Source organism: Oncorhynchus nerka, linkage group LG28 (genome assembly GCF_034236695.1).
Source record: "Oncorhynchus nerka isolate Pitt River linkage group LG28, Oner_Uvic_2.0, whole genome shotgun sequence".
Classification (NCBI taxonomy): Eukaryota; Metazoa; Chordata; class Actinopteri; order Salmoniformes; family Salmonidae; genus Oncorhynchus; species Oncorhynchus nerka.
In genome coordinates this window covers 74395604-74413423 of record NC_088423.1, presented here as the reverse complement: position 1 = coordinate 74413423, position 17820 = coordinate 74395604, and the positions used below count along the sequence as shown (strand labels likewise).

Here is a 17820-nt window from a genome sequence, read left to right as displayed (position 1 = left end):
ATCAAAGCTAGGACTGAGAAACTGAAGAACAGCTTCTATCTCAAGTCCATCAGACTGTTATACAGCCGTCACTAACACAGAGAGGCTGCTGCCAACATGGAGAACTTAAAATCAGTGGCCACTCTAACAAATGGATCACTAGTCACTTGATTAATGCTACTTTAATAATGATGTTTACATATCTGGCATTACTCATCTCATATGTATATACTGTATTTTAAACCATTTATTGCATCTTGCCTATATGCTACTCGGTCATTGCTCATCCATATATTTATATGTACATATTCTTATTCCATCCCTTTACTTAGATTTGTGTGTATTTGGGTAGTTGTTGTGGAATTGTTAGATTGTTGTTGCTATTCCTGCACTGTCGGAACTAAACGCACAGGCATTTCGCTACACTCGTAATAACATCTGCTAACCATGTGTAAGTGACCAATAAAATTTGATTTGATATTCAAATAATGATTGACAATTTCATTCAAAACCTCATTTTCATTTATTTATTTATTCATAATATTTCATCCTTCCATAAGATATAGTCCTGTCACAAATCTAGGGTTGCTACCCCAGCCGGCTGGTCGTTCGTTCTATCGGTTCGGTTGCCAGAGACGCAACTCAGTCGTTCAGCATTTTTGTTTTGTATCTATGAACGTGACCCAGTCGTTCATTCTAAATGTTCCATTGCCATACTGGCTCGCAACGTTCATATCCCTTGCTTGCTAGCTAGCCAACTACAGCTACTTTACAGTCACGTCAAAAAGTACAGCAAGAATAGCAGCAAAGTAGCAACATGTATAGGAACCACAGGAGGCTGTTGAGGGGAGGATAGCTCATAATAATGGCTGAAATGGAGTGAATGGTATCCTTAGCAGCAGATAATGGGGATCCATAATAAATACAAATACCATTTAATTTATTCCGTTACAGCCATTACCGTGAGCCCATCCTCCCTAATGAAGGTGCCACCAACCACCAACACACAGAGGCATGGACTGTGTACATGTAACTGCCAAAATAAACCCGAGGAATGAGTAAATGAGGAATACCAAGTTAATAGAAAGCAGGTGCTTCCACACAGGTGTCATTCATGAGTTAATTAAGCAATTAAAATCCCATCATGCTTAGGCTGGTGTATAATATTGCTGGGAAAGCCATTCTTTTTTGGCTACCATCCACAGGGCAGGCGTGCTCACTGAATGGTTTGACGAGCATGAAAACAATGTAAACTATATGCCATGGCCATCTCAGTAACCGGATCTCAACCTAATTGAACACTTACGGGAGATTCTGGAGCAGCACCTGAGACAGCATTTTCCACCACCCTCAACAACAAAACAATTCCAAATGATGGAATTTCTCATAGAATGGTGTCACATCCCTCCAGTATAGTTCCAGACACTTGTAGAATCTGTGCCAAATTGCATTGAAGCTGTTCTGGCTCGTGGTGGCCAAGCACTCTACTAAGTCACTATGTTGGTGTTTCCGTCATTTTGGTAGTTACCTGTACACTACTGTATATAAAGCAACACAAAATGTGCCCCCTGTTAGTATGGAATGGGATTTCACATCCAGTATAACCAGTGGCACAAATACTCTTGATTTAGGTCATCCTTACAGCACTGTGAGGTCAGAAAACAAATAATAACAACTCATAGATATGCATTCACACTGGGACATAAAATCTTGTTTTTATTGGTGAATGTCAGATATTGATAATATATCACACAGGAAACTTCACAATTCTGGATGTATTGTAGTGTTGTAGTGTTGACTTTCATTGAAACAGTCATATACACATTACTTATAGTGCTTTAAGCAAGATCACTAGATAAACTGAGCCACAAGAACCAGCAGTTAGTCAATCAGGCAGAAAAGCAGGATTGGAATTTAAACACAGTTCAGGCTACACCAAGACATCTGGAATGTACTGTAAAAACATTGTCTTTTTTGTTTACGCTGACCCACACAACTAGGCATAGAAGTAGAAACATATTGTTTTATACATATGGTCCGGAGTGTAACAATGCTCATTTTATGTATAAATCCATGAAGGTAATTGCAGAGTTCCAAAAAAGGTCAGAAATACTGAGATTGAGTGAGGTAGTGACACCTTTATTTCCAGCAGTAAAAGGTTAAAAACAATCTTCAGGAAGTGCAATGCAGATCGGTACAACATCATCTCATTACTTCTCCCAAAACCATCTATTCTGAGAAGTGAATACCAAAACCCCTCTACAGGGTTTCTCCGGGGGTGTGGGAGTAAGCACGGCTCAGCTGGCGTCGCTATGGAGATATACAGTACCAGTTAAAAGTTAGTTTTTTTATTACTATTTTCTACATTGTAGAATAATAGTGAAGACATCAAAACTATGAAATACCACATCATGTAGTAACCAAAAAAATATAAAAATACATTGTGTTTTGGTTACTACAGGATTCCATTGTTTTGAAACGGATGACTATTTCTGTCTGTAATAAAGCCCTTTTGTGGGGAAAAACTCATTTTGATTGGCTATGCACACCCAGGCCCACCCATGGTGCGCCCCTGCCCAGTCATCTGAAATCCATACATTAGGGCATAATGATTTTTTTGCAATCAACATATTTCCTTATATGAACTGTAACTCAGAAAAATGGATGTGTTTATATTTTTGTTCAGTATACACACACATCTCAATACTTCACAAAAGATGTTTGAAGTTCATCTGTTGTCAGTTGACTTAGCAACATTGAGAGAGCATAAGAGGTGATGTAGTGTACACTAGTTGCACTCAGAAATAGAGCTTGTCAGAAGCTGTTTTCCTGTGGGGGAAAGTGGGCAGGTAGAGGTGTGGCTGTTTTTCGCAAAAGACTGAAAAATGACATTTAGAAGACGTGTTCTCTTCAATTAGACCTACTAACAGTTTGAACCTCAACCAGAAAGAGGATAAAATAAAATGTCATACTGTCCCACTGTTACAGTCTGATCTACATGGACTGGATTTCTGCTGAGCTTTCTGAAAACCCTCTGCAGTCACATGGCTGTTTAGTTAACAAGTGTCAATGACTGAAGAGAGACATGGGAACATGAACACGTCGCTGAAATTCAACAAGGTTAGAAGGTAGCAAAAACATTGAAGAAGAAATCAGCACGCAGGGCGGCAGGTAGCCTAGCGGATAGAGCGTTGGGACAGTAACTTAAAAGGTCACTAGTTAGAACCCAGAGCCGACAACGTGAAAAACAAAATCTGTCAATGTGCCCTTGAGCAAGGCACTTACCCAATTGCTCCAGGGCCGCCGTTGATAATGGCAGACCCTGGCTGTGACCGCACTCTCTGAGGGTGCCTCAGGGGGAATCAGGGGTATTAATACACACCTGTACATGTGTGAAAGAGGGCAAATAAGCACCCACCTAATTATTACAATAGTGCAACACACACTCACATAGACCTTCATGATCCAATATGAAATCTAAAGAAAACATCTCATATGAGACATGTACACCAGAGACGGGTCATTTTGATGGGGGTGGGGGCAACAAAAAAACAGATCTCATCATGACGGGCCACAGTTGCTCACGGGTCTGCATACCTACATTGACATTTTTCATGCAATTCTTCACATTTTGCCATTGGGTGGAGAGAAAAGGTTGCAGTTTTACAGCTAATTTCCTGCAGTTCTACACAGTTTGCCACAGGGTGGAGAAACATTTCTGCAGTTCTACACAGTTTGCCACAGGGTGGAGAAACATTTCTGCAGTTCTACACAGTTTGCCACAGGGTGGAGAAACATTTCTGCAGTTCTACACAGTTTGCCACAGGGTGGAGAAACATTTCTGCAGTTCTACACAGTTTGCCACAGGGTGGAGAAACATTTCTGTAGTTCTACACAGTTTGCCACAGGGTGGAGAAACATTTCTGCAGTTCTACACAGTTTGCCACAGGGTGAGAGAAACATTTCTGCAGTTCTACACAGTTTGCCACAGGGTGGAGAAACATTTCTGCAGTTCTACACAGTTTGCCACAGGGTGGAGAAACATTTCTGCAGTTCTACACAGTTTGCCACAGGGTGGAGAAACATTTCTGTAGTTCTACACAGTTTGCCACAGGGTGGAGAAACATTTCTGTAGTTCTACACAGTTTGCCACAGGGTGGAGAAACATTTCTGCAGTTCTACACAGTTTGCCACAGGGTGGAGAAACATTTCTGCAGTTCTACACAGTTTGCCACAGGGTGGAGAAACATTTCTGCAGTTCTACACAGTTTGCCACAGGGTGGAGAAACATTTCTGCAGTTCTACACAGTTTGCCACAGGGTGGAGAAACATTTCTGCAGTTCTACACAGTTTGCCACAGGGTGGAGAAACATTTCTGCAGTTCTACACAGTTTGCCACAGGGTGGAGAAACATTTCACAACAGTAAGTTGGGGGGGATTGACCCAAGGGCCTTCAAAATGGGGGCTTCCGACAGCAACCCATCCTTGATGTACATGATCACATATTCATACAAAAATTGTCAGACATACTCATCCAACACACAATGAATACTATACAACTAAACTCAGCAAAAAAACATCCTCACTGTCAACTGCATTTATTAACAGCAAACTTAACATCTGTAAATATTTGTATGAACTTAACAAGATACAACAACTGAAACAAACTGAACAAGTTCCACAGACATGTGACTAACAGAAATTGAATAACGTGTCCCTGAACAAAGGGGGGGACTCAAAATTAAAAGCAAGTCAGTATCTGGTGTGGCCACCAGCTGCATTAAGAACTGCAGTGCATCTCCTCCTCATGGACTGCACCAGATTTGCTAGTTCTTGCTGTGAGATGTTACACCCCACTCTTCCACCAAGGCACCTGCAAGTTCCCAGAAATTTCTGGGGGGGGGAACGGCGCTAGCCCTCACCCCCCGATCCAACAGGTCCCAGACGTCCAAACGTGCTCAATGGGATTGAGATCCGGGCTCTTCGCTGGCTATGGCAGAACACTGACATTCCTATCTTGCAGGAAATCATGCACAGAACGAACAGTATGGCTGGTGGCATTGTCATGCTGGAGGGTCATGTCAGGATGAGCCTGCAGGAAGGGTACCACGAGGGAGGAGGACGTCTTCCCTGTAACGCACAGCGTTGAGATTGCCTGCAATGACAACAAGCTCAGTCCGATAATGCTGTGACACACCGCCCCAGACCATGACGGACCTCGGACCCTCCACCTCCAAATCAATCCCGCTCCAGAGTACAGGCCTCAGTGTAACGCTCATTCCTTTGACGATAAACGTAAATCTAACCATCACCCCTGGTGAGACAAAACCGCGACTCGTCAGTGAAGAGCACTTTTTGACAGTCCTGTCTGGTCCAGCGACGGTGGGTTTGTGCCCATAGGCGACGTTGTTGCCGGTGATGTCTGGGGAGGACCTGCCTTACAACAGGCCTACAAGCCCTCAGTCCAGCCTCTCTCAGCCTATTGCGGACAGTCTGAGCACTGATGGAGGGATTGTGCGTTCCTGGTGTAACTCGGGCAGTTGTTGTTGCCATCCTGTACCTGTTGCAGGTGTGATGTTCGGATGTACAAGATCCTCTGCAGGTGTTGTTACATGTGGTCTGCCACTGCGAGGATGATCAGCTGTCCGTCCTGTCTCCCTGTAGCTCTGTCTTAGGCTTCTCAGAGTACAGACATTGCAATTTATTGCCATGGCCACATCTGCAGTCCTCATGCCTCCTTGCAGCATGACTAAGGCACATTCACACAGATGAGCAGGGACACTGTGCATCTTTATTTTGGTGTTTTTCAGAGTGAGTAGAAAGGCCTCTTTAGTGTCCTAAGTTTTCATAACTTTGACCTTACTTGCCTAACGTCTATAAGCTGTTATTAACAACCGTTCCACAGGTGCATGTTCATTCATTGTTTAAGCATGGGAAACAGTGTTTAAACACTTTACAATGAAGATCTGCAAAGTTATTTGGATTTTTATGAATTATCTTTGAAAGACAGGGTCCTGAAAAAGGGATATTTCTCTTTTTGCTGAGTTTATAAAAACAATATATTTTCCCTGTGACAAAGATGTGACGACCATAGTTTCTAGGGCCTTAGAATGACCACACAGGACATGGTGCCTTCTTAAACCTGACACCCTCTCCTGATATCAGTCTGTCTGGGTCATGTCAAGTGCCTTCCTCTCACCATATGAAGTCTCAACATGTCCCTCCAGTGGCCTAGTTGGGTGGGGGCCAGGTCAGACGTGGTGTCGGTCTACAGGTAAAGAGCCTGTTTGCGTTGCTGCTCCTGGGGGGGCTCTTCCATCCCCTGGTCCTTGTTCCAGTTCCTGAGGCCCTCAGGAAAGGAGGTGTCCTCCTCCATGGCCCCCGTCCCCTCAACAAACTCCTCATACGTAGACTTCTCCTCGTAGGGGCGAGGACCCACCAGCTCCAGAATATCAGCCTTGTCCAGGACCTCCTTCTCCAGGAGACGCCTCCCCACCTGGAGGGGAGACACAGGGGAGCGGATGGAGGTTAGACAACTGTAGAACATGGTTGAAAAGTGGAAGTCGGAAGGTTACATACACCTTAGACAAATACATTTAAACTCAGTTTTTCCACAATTCCTGACATTTAATCCTAGAAAACATTTCCTGTATTAGGTCAGTTATGATCACCACTTTATTTTAAGAATGTGAAATGTCCGAATAATAGTAGAGAGAATGATTTATTTCAGCTTTTATTTCTTTCATCACATTCCCAGTGGGTCAGAAGTTTACATACACTCAATTAGTATTTGGTAGCATTGCCTTTAAATTGTTTAACATGGGTCAAATGTTTGGGGTAGCCTTCCACAAGCTTCCCACAATAAGTTGGGTGAATTTTGGCCCCTTCCTCCTGACAGAGCTGGTGTAACTGAGTCAGGTTTGTAGGCCTCCTTGCTCACACACGCTTTTTCAGTTCTGCCCACAATTTTTCTATAGGATTGAGGTCAGGGCTTTTCGATGGCCACTCCAATACCTTGACTTTGTTGTCCTTAAGCCATTTTGCCACAACTTTGGAAGTATGCTTGGGGTCAATGTCCATTTGGAAGACCCTTTTGTGACAGAGCTTTAACTTCCTGATTGATATCTTGAGATGTTGCTTCAATATATCCACATAATTTTCCTCCCTCATGATGGCATCTATTCTGTGAAGTGCACCAGGCTCTCCTGCAGCAAAGCACTCCCAGGGCATGATGCTGCCACCCCTGTGCTTCACAGTTGGGATGACGTTCTTCGGCTTGCAAGCCTCCCCCTTTTTCCTCCAAACAGTTGCCAAACAGTTCTATTTTTGTTTCATCAGACCAGAGGACATTTCTCCAAAAAGTATGATATTTGTCCCCATGTGCAGTTGCAAACCATACTCTGGCTTTTAATTGGCGGTTTTGGAGCAGTGGCTTCTTCCTTGCAGGGCGGCCTTTCAGGTTATGTCGATATAGGACTCTTTTTACTGTGGATATAGATACTTTTTACCTGTTTCCTCCAGTATCTTCACAAGGTCCTTTGCTGTTGTTCTAGAATTGATTTGCACTTTTCGCACCAAAGTATGTTAATCTCTAGGAGACAGAACGCGTCTCCTTCCTGAGCGGTATGACGGCTGCGTGGTCCCATGGTGTTTATACTTCTGTACTATTGTTTGTACAGATGAAAGTGGTACCTTCAGGCATTTGGAAATTGCTCCCAAGGATGAACCAGACTTGTAGAGGTCTACATTTTATTTTCTGAGATCTTGGCTTATTTCTTTTGTTTTTCCCATGAGGTCAAGCAGAGGCACTGAGTTTGAAGGTAGGCCTTGAAAAACATCCACAGGTACACCTCCAATTGACTCAAATTATGTAATTCAGCCTATCAGAAGCTTCTAAAGCCAATACATAATTTTCTGGAATTTTCCAAGCTGTTTAAAGGCACAGTCAACTTAGTGTATGTAAACTTCTGACCCACTGGAATTGTGATACAGTGAAATAATCTGTCTGTAAACAATTGTTGGAAAAAATGACTTGTGTCATGCACAAAGTAGATGTCCTAACCGACATGCCAAAACTATAGTTTGTTAATAAGAAATGTGTGGAGTGGTTGAAAAACAAGTTTTAATGACTCCAACCTAGGGGCATGTAAACTTCCGACTTCAATTGTACATACCTTTCTGATACATTATCGATGTGTTTGCCATCCTATTTATCCCCCTCTTAGGGTTAAAACCTCTTTGGGCTAGGGGGCAGTATTTTGACGTCTGGATGAAAAGCGTGCCCAAAGTAAACTGCCAGTTACTCAAGCCTAGAAGCTAGAATATGCATATAATTGATAGATTTGGATAGAAAACACTAACCTTTCTAAAACTTTTAAAATAATTTCTGTGAGTATAACAGAACTGATTTGGCAGGCGAAAACCCGAGGACAACCCCTCCCCCCTTCTTTCCCCCTTCCTATGGCTAGATGTTAACAGTCTTTAGAAAGAGTTTCAGGCTTGTTTTTGGAAAAATGAGCTAGAATTGTAAGTTTTTCTAAGTGACTCCCATTTTGGCTGTAGTGTTTTCATGCGCGTGGATAAGAGTGCATTCTTTGTTGTTTATCTCCAGGTGTAGACAACAACGATTCTCAGTCTTAAATTGTATCTGTTATTTACGTATTAGTGTACCTGAGGTTTGATTATAAACGTTGTTTGACTTGTTTGGAGAATTTTATTGGTAATGTTTGCGATTCATTTTGTATGCATTTTGAAGAAGGGAAACAGGTGGATTATTGAATGAAGCGTGCCAGCTAAACTGAGTTTTTGGGGATATAAAGAAGGACTTTATCAAACAAAAGGATCATTTGTGATGTAGCTGGGACCTTTTGGAGTGCCAACAGAAGAAGATCTTCAAAGGTAAGGCATTTATATTATCGCTATTTCTGACTTGGTTGAAAAATGTTTTTAATGCTTTTGTGTGTGGGGCGCTGTCCTCAGATAACCGCATGGTGTGCTTTTGCCGTAAAGACTTTTTGAAATCTGACAGAGCGGCTGGATTAACAAGAAGTTAAGCTTTATTTTGACGTATGACACTTGTATTTTCATGAAAGTTAAATATGACTATTTCTGAATTTGAATTGTGCGCTCTGCAATTTCACCGGATGTTGTCGACGTGGGTCGCTAGCGGAACGCCTGCTCCAGAAAGGTTAAGAGACTTGGACCTCCTCTCTCGATATCTCACTCCTCTGTCACCATCTCTCTCCTACATACCCCTCTCTTACCCCCTCCCTCCCCCTCACCTTCTCCACCACATCTCTCTTCTCAGTGATGAGCTGGTGTGTGCGTTGGAAGGCAGCGTCTATGAGTGAGCGGACCTCCTGGTCTAGGAGCTGGGCCGTGGGCTCGCTGTAAGGCTTCTCCATCACCATCTCTCCCTGCCTGGGGAGCTCAAAAGACACCTGGCCCACCACCTCACTCATCCCAAACTGAACCACCTGAGAGAAGGATCGAGGGGGAGAGAGAGGTTAATTAGAGTGTGTGTGTGTGTGCGCGCGCGCGCATGTGTGTTTACCTGTGCGTAGGCAGACTGCGTGACCTTCCTGAGGTCATCCTGTGCCCCTGTGGTGATATTCCCAAAAAAGACCTGCTCTGCCACACGCCCCCCCAGCATCATACACATCCTGTCAAACAGCTACTCCCGCGTGAACAGGTACTGCTCCTTAGGGAGGTACTGAGCATACCCCAAACCCTTCCCCCGGGGGATGATTGACACCTGGGACAGGAGAGGAAACCAACAGGTAAGATCCTACATTCTGCTCAGGGTGAAATTGAGGGATAGGTAGAACAGGGACAGTAAGGACAGAGAAGAGACAGTGGTTGGGGATAAAAAGGTGATAGAAGAGGAGAGAATGCTATTGAGGAGGGAAGAGGGGAGGAGATGGCCACACACCAGAGGGTCAGCGTGTTCCAGGTACCAGCCTACCACAGCATGGCCAGCCTCGTGGTATTCTACAGTGGTCTTCTCTACTGCCTGTAGTACCTGGGTCTTCTTCTCCAGACCTGGGGGGAAAGGAGGGCATGTTTACAACCACAAAGTGTGTGTGAGTTTCATGTCTCAAGGCTGCACTTTTGTGGTGTTAGGGGAGGGGGCTTGGTTACTTGTTCAGGAGTAAAAGAGTGGTCTCACTGGCGCCGACAGACAGGGCAGAAAGGTCAACACCAGTCAGTCTGACAGTTACATTCCAAAGATAACTCCCCGTTTGAGCCCTGACCCCTGACATCCACTCTCCCCACCATCCCCCAGTCAGTGACAGTAGCTTACCTCCGACGACCCTCTCGATGGCCTGCTCAAAGTGCTTGACGATGATACTCGTTAAGGTAGCGTGCTGCTATCAGGGCTGCCTCATTACACACGTTGGCAATATCAGCTCCTGTATGTTGACAGAACCATGTACTGTGTTAATTTCATCATTACTTTTAAAGGGATAGTTTGGGACTTTGGCAAATCCCTTTATCTACTTCCCTCACGAGCAAATCCCTTTATCTACTTCCCTCACGAGCAAATCCCTTTATCTACTTCCCTCACGAGCAAATCCCTTTATCTACTTCCCTCACGAGCAAATTCTAACTAGAGTATCGCAAAGACTGGAAGTATTTGGGTAAATCTAGCGCAAAGACGAAGTCTCGCTAATGCTAGTTTGCTTTGGCCTGCAAAGCCACCTCTAACTTCCTTCATACTGGACACAGAGACATAAAAAATGGTATCCATGAGTTCATCTGACTCATTTCCAAAATCCGAACCATCCCTTACACAGCTAGCTGTCAACGTGCCCACAGACAAACACACCTGGCCCTGCACTCACCAGTGAAGCCAGGTGTGAGGGCAGCTAGTTTTCTGGCCAAAGCTTCAGAGTCTATACTGGAGTCCAGCTTCAGAGGCCTCAGATGGACCTTAAAGATGGACGCTCTGCCCTTTATGTCTGGTGGACCTGAGAGGAGAAGAGGGGGAGAGAGAGAGAGAGAGAATTTGAATTAGTGTAGGGATAGAAAGGGAAAAAGAAGGGGGATCGGGTTTGACAGGGAGGAAGTGTAACATATTTATGGGAACGGATGACTGGCCCAGGCAGGAGAGGAAGAGGGAAAACATTGACACCCTAGTCAGAAGGCCCAGCGGAGCAGCTTGCCTCCTATCCCTAATGGTTACTGTCCTCCGGATACATAACCTTTCGGTATATAGAAGCTCTCGCTCAGGCTGCAGTTAGTTTCCATGACAGACAGAAGAATGCAGGCTAGTGAGGCCAGGCCAGAGCTGCCTACCATTGTACAGCTGGACTGGACTTGGGGGAAAATGGATCCCAGCAGTCAGAAATAGCCTAGATCAGCCATCTCACCTCACTCACAAAGAGTACAACCACATGACATAACATGTTATTGCAATGTTGGGCACAGCTCAAATCAGACCGCTATCGACACAGATAAGGCAATTAGGCAAGTTATGATATCACTGATAATGGCAAAAACATTTTGCAGTCAGTGCTTTTGCACCTGTACTTTTGCCAAGAATGTGACCAAAAATATGTCTGTGCACTTAAAGTTCTCACTTCTAAAATGGCTTGATTACAAGGACTAATTGTGAGTACAAAAACCACAGGCAAGCTTTTACTGCATTGCTGAGATGGGGTAATGTCAAACTCTAATCATGTCGGCAAGGGCTGTAGGAAGTGGTTTCACTACCCAGGGAAAGGGGACAAAAAGGGCTGTAGGAAGTGGTTTCACTACCCAGGGAAAGGGGACAAAAAGGGCTGTAGGAAGTGGTTTCACTACCCAGGGAAAGGGGACAAAAAGGGCTGTAGGAAGTGGTTTCACTACCCAGGGAAAGGGGACAAAAAGGGCTGTAGGAAGTGGTTTCACTACCCAGGGAAAGGGGACAAAAAAGGGCTGTAGGAAGTGGTTTCACTACCCAGGGAAAGGGGACAAAAAAGGGCTGTAAGGAAGTGGTTTCACTACCCAGGGAAAGGGGACGAAAAGGGCTGTAGGAAGTGGTTTCACTACCCAGGGAAAGGGGACAAAAAAGGGCTGTAGGAAGTGGTTTCACTACCCAGGGAAAGGGGACAAAAAAAGGTCTTAATCACATTCATTTCAGCCAGGGCTGTATGGGACTAGAATATGGAGACTAGATAGTGGTCCAACATAGATAGACCAGGAGTTTTTCACTGACCACATGACCCAACTGCGAAAAACTCTGGGCTCTAGTTAGAATTTATAGCGCAGGGTTTTTCCTGTTCAGGTGAAACACCTTTCCCTAAACTTACAGGGCCAAGCTAGCTCGTTGCTGTGGTAATGGGGGTCAGGAGAGGCGGGACGGCACTGGACAGGCATGGCGTGCTAATGTCATGAGATATGCCGGCTGGCTCAGGCTGGGTAATCCCTCAATAGACTGCTCTGAAGATGCTAATCCAATGACAGGGCAGAAAACTCATTCTGTTTGTAGGCTGTGTTGACCAGAGAGGAAGAGTTGTCAAGAGACCAGAGCCAGAACACCAGAGCAAAGAAAGCAAGGAATGCCACGTCAATACAGGGGACTCTATTCCAGGTAAACCAGGTTTAATCCAGGTAAACTACGCTCTTTGAGTCACAGTACTGAACACACTGATAAAGCACTTTTTAAGTAGCTTTAACTGTAGAAATAAACATCATTGTGTATACCCTATAGTGGCTAGGTAGCAGCATCTACCAAACTCCACATACTGTGACGTATATGTAGAATGCACTGTATATGTGAGGTACTGATAGAGTTGGACTCTGAAAGAGGGGCCAATGAATTGTCTGATAGTCTATAACAATGGCTGTGTTGATCTGTGGCGACAGGTAGGGACAGATTAGGCCCTGCTAAAGTTAGACTATCTGTACCTACTACAGTATTTAGATCATTGACATAATGTAGAGCTATGACAGAAATAAACAGGTCCAGGCCACACAGATGCTATTTATGGCGTGGATTGACTGTACCGTACCTATGTAAATCTGTCTGTCGAAGCGCCCAGGTCTCATCAGTGCTGGGTCCAAGATGTCTGGTCGGTTGGTTCCAGCCAAGACGACCACGTTAGTGCTGGTGTTGAACCCTACAGACCCAACAGAGAAGTGATGGGGAAAAAACAGTTGAGATTGAATGGAAGGGTCACATAATAAACAGGACACAGATAACTATGGTTAATTAAACATGGCACATTCATTGAGTGTCTTTGGGAATCATTTCCCTTTTTTTGCTTCATTTAACCAGTGTAAGACGACCAAACCAGACCTACCATCCATCTCCACTAGCAGCTGGTTGAGTGTGTTCTCCTGGATCCACACCAACAAACATCTCCTGGAACTCAGATCCGTTGACGGTGATGAAGGAGACATTAGCCTCTCCGGCTGTGGCCTTGGCTAGCAGGGTCTTCCCTGTGCCGGGGGGACCCGACAACACTGCACCCTGGGAAGCACATGGTCATAGCTGGTATAAGTGGGCAGTCTTGTGAGTACTTGGAGGTTAGAGTGCAGTGGTGACTGAGATGTAAAGGAAATGTCTATGCAAACAAACAGCCAATTAACTATAATCTCAGCTCTTCATACTGCAGACAAATTCAACTGCACAGTGTTTTCCTGACATGGCCATGAAATCCAACACACTGCTATTTTTTCTCTTGGTGAGCATCATCTTGAACAACAGGTTAATCCGAGTAGTGTTTCAGATGCTGGTATGGTATCTAAAGAAAGAGTTACCTTGGGGATCTTGGCTCCTAGGTCCTGGTACTGCCGGGGGTTCTTCAGGAAGTTGACAAACTCTAGGATCTCCAGCTTGGCCTCTTCGCAGCCCGCCACATCCTTAAATCTCACGTCAATGTTGTCCTTCATGATCTTGGCCTTGGATTCGCCCATGCTGAAGGGGTTGCCCCGCCCCCCGCCACGGCCTCCTGCCATTGGTCCCTGGCGCATGGTGAAGAGCAGGAAGCCAACCAGCAACAGGGTTGGAAGAATGCTCATCAGGAAAGTACTATATATAAATAAAAGAGGAGAGATCATCATTAAGGGGCCAATCAATCTATCAACATCTCCAGGGTCAGTGAGAGCATGATAGAGAGGACCTTCAAATGAGCTTCAACCCCACAGCTCCTAATCTGAACAACATTCAAATAAAGTCTTCCTGTTCCCACAGCTCTCCACCCATCCCATGGCCTAGACCTCATGATGTCTCACCAGTCGCTCTGGCTTCCATAGATCACAGGTACTCTGTGTGTAGAGTCCAGGCCCATCTCTTGCTGGGCCAGCACCAGGTTGCGTTCAAACGTCTCCACGCTGCCGATATTGAACCACAGGTAGCTCTGTGACACAGAGAGAGACAAGGGGATGTGAACACACTTATAACTGTTGGCATTCCTCACTGGTTAAATTCTAAGCAAAACATTATGGAACGTAACCACATAAGACTGAAGAATACATCTAAATCCAAATGCTTATCTTACTAACTTGTAAACTCTATACATGTCTTGAAGTCCAAAGAAAGTGGACCTATCGATAGTGTAAAAAAAAAAAAAAAAAAAACAAGACTCCCAAATGTCTCCCCTGTGATTATTTGGTACATACCACCTCTGACGTGTTGACTCCATGCACTGGGATGACTCTGACATACTGTTTGTTGACTACCTCCAGACGGTCCACCTGTACAGAGAACACATCAGACACATCAAAGAATGAAGACCTCAGACTCACTGTTCCACACACAAACAATGACATAACAGCTCCAGGCATGAAAACACATGCAATAATACTTTACTTATGGGTCTTATAAAACGTTATTACATAGTAACTAGTGAAGAAAAGTAAACATAGCCCGTCTCTCACCAGTCCTCTAGCCAGGTAGTTATTTACAAAGTCCTTCAAGGAGACCTCCTTCCCAGTCTCTCGGAAGTAGAAATACAGGAACGCAGAGGCCATGCCGGCGAATCCGATCGCGACATTGCGTGTGGTCTTCTCATCCAAGGGGAAATCATTCTGTCAGATTCAGAGAAAACAATGAGGGGAAACGGGGTGGAAATGATGTATACAGAAGACCGTCTCATCAACACACACACAAGCGAACACACACAGACACAGTGTCTGAGTGGAAGCAGGCAGAGTGGGGCTCTGGCCACCGTCTGCCTCCCTCTCATGCAAACTGTCAACTCCCCCATTAGCAGTATGATAAAAGGTGACCCTTTATCCTCTTACACAGCAGCCCTTCAGAAATAGAACTCGACTTTTTTTACTTTCCTCTCTCTTCCTTTACATAACAGGCTGCCAAACAAGGACGTGTTTATGTAGCGTCTCTGGTTCAAATCAGGTAGATTAAAGGGGTGGAAAATCAAACATGAATGATGACAGAGTGCTGTTGCTACGGAGAAAACAGGCACATCTTGTTTGTTTACATGTCTGCTCTGTAGAAAGCGGAGGCTTTGAAACAGACCTGGAAGCGTGTTCACCAGTCTGATTCATCCTTCCTTCCGCCTCTCCTTCTCTCTCTCTCGCTACTTTCATTTTGTCCCTCTTCTCCTCCGCCCTGTGATTCTGGCTCTTTGGTCTTCTCATCTAAACAAGCAAAATGACACAAGAAATGAAATCACAGACAACTGACTGTCCATCATTGACATCCCAGTGTTTGAACAGTGGGCCAGCAGAGAGACAGGATATAGGCCATCAGTCATACCTCCGGTCTCTTCAGATGATTTGTTCACTCCAGGAGTGTCCTCACTCTTTGGGAAGAACTTCTCAAATCCTGAAGCAATTAAAACATGGAATTAGCATAGGGATTAAAGATTTAGGACGCAATCAAACAACAAGAAAAATGAATTGCACAGTCATCTGTAATTTCCATGGTCATTACATGCATAGATGATAACATCAACACATTCCTGGTGTTAGAGTGATTTACCTTGTGGGGGATTGGAACTGAGCAATCGAGCCAATGTGTAAATGCATTGATTTAATCCCATGGGATTGATTCTTTTTAATGTGGAACACTGAGGAGAGCGCAGGATTGGATTAACACAGCCTACCTTGAAGCTCATATTTGAAAGGGTTAACATATCTGCATTAGGCTACTGATATTCAAAAATACACAGTTGAAGACAATTAATTTGTTATTCACTGAATATTCTAATTATGCTCCCAAACATTTAAATGGGTATAGCAACAGACTTACTTTTTATAGTTTACTCTGTTAGTCAGCCCCTCTACAAAACATTTTTGGGTGTGCATCATTTTTTATCCCTTTTACTATTCACTGAATATACAACACATCCACACATCCTAATAACTGATTCTTATTATAGTAAATCATATTAAAAAGTCCTTAATAAACAGATTAACTCATTGAACTGTTGGGCTATAAAAGCATCGATTTGGCAAAAGGCCCTAGAATGTTTCACGCAATTTGGGTCAAGGCTAGAAAAATACGAAAGGCTCCGATTCCGTTGCGACGGGATGCAGTTTGTCAAATTTACGTCAAAAGTAGACTTATTTAGCATTTTATCTAACCCTAACAAATTGTCCTAACTTTAACCAAATTATCATAAAATATTACGATAATTCTCCTAACCTGCTACGAAAAGTCAAATCTGACGTTAATTTGATCAAAATTGGAGAGGTCCCTTCTAGCCATGACCCATAATGTGCTGCAGCGGAGACGAACCTTCCCTACAGAACGCAGCAACTCGATATGTTATGAAATGAACGAGGGGAAAAAAGTTTCATAAACAAGGAAGGGATCTTTATGTAAGAAACTCTTTGTGACAAAGTTCATCAAGTAAAGGCAAACAAGGCTTAATCATGCATTTGTAAATATATTGTACGTTTGGCATTAATGTGTGATATCATTACATGGTTATTTTGCAAGTTGACGGCAGACGGAATTATTTCAAGAAATGACACCCTACCTTCGATAATGCGCTAACATTACTGTAGCGAAAAGCTGCAGGGATGGCGGCGCAGCCTCTGCCCCAAGCCTGCACCCCGTTCCGCAGGGGCACAATACTCACTGAACGCAGCCCCATCATGCGAACCATATTTCGGCTGAAGCAGACAGAGTATCCCCCTGTTGCGGTAGATCGACTCCCGAGCCTCAACTGTTTAAAACTAGCTACGATTACACAGAATGAGATAAACCAAGTCATCAACCATATATAAGCCTGACGTAAAATAATGTAAACAAAAAATAACATTCACAAATACGTATCTATGCATCTATCATTGCTGTCAATCATTCGTTTTGTGAATTGTACAATAAGGAAATTCGATTAATTCTAGTTAAAGTATTCACACTTTATTGTTTTTATGTTCGTGCATTCCCACGAACTCATCGGGTCCTTCGAAGGACCAGACCGCTCATTTGCGATTGGTCAATATGCGTGGAACGAGAAAAAAATAAATGCGTGGAACGATAACAATAAGTGAAGTTTATGAAAATGAGGGCGTTCTATTAACCCGAGCCGCAGTGCACGTGTCGATGAACGAGCAAACGCTGTGGAGCGCCCTTCTCAAACCTTACAGTAATCTGTAAGGTTGTCAAGGTAGCAAGGTCCATAAATGTACATTTCCTGTCCATCACACATATGTTCGAATTTTCGAACTAGTTTTCATTGGGATGGGAAGGCAGATAAAGCATTTTTATTTAAAAAATTAATCAGTTGTGCATGTGAAAATACCGAATCATACTCTTTACTCCACGTGCTTGATCTAGCCTAGGCTGTCACTTTTCTTTGGAGCCTACTTCACCGTGGGCTTTGAACCACGGAGGTGGGGGGCACCTGGCTCACCCCAAGGAGGAACGCACACCTGCCCAAA

The 17820-nt window shown here is 44.1% G+C and overlaps 1 pseudogene; it reads right to left on the bottom strand.

Annotated features, from left to right (window-relative positions):
• Window positions 1-1668: 1668 nt before the first annotated feature.
• LOC115112361 (AFG3-like protein 1) lies at window positions 1669-17801 on the bottom strand (annotated as a pseudogene).
• Between the last annotated feature and the right edge of the window lie 19 nt (window positions 17802-17820).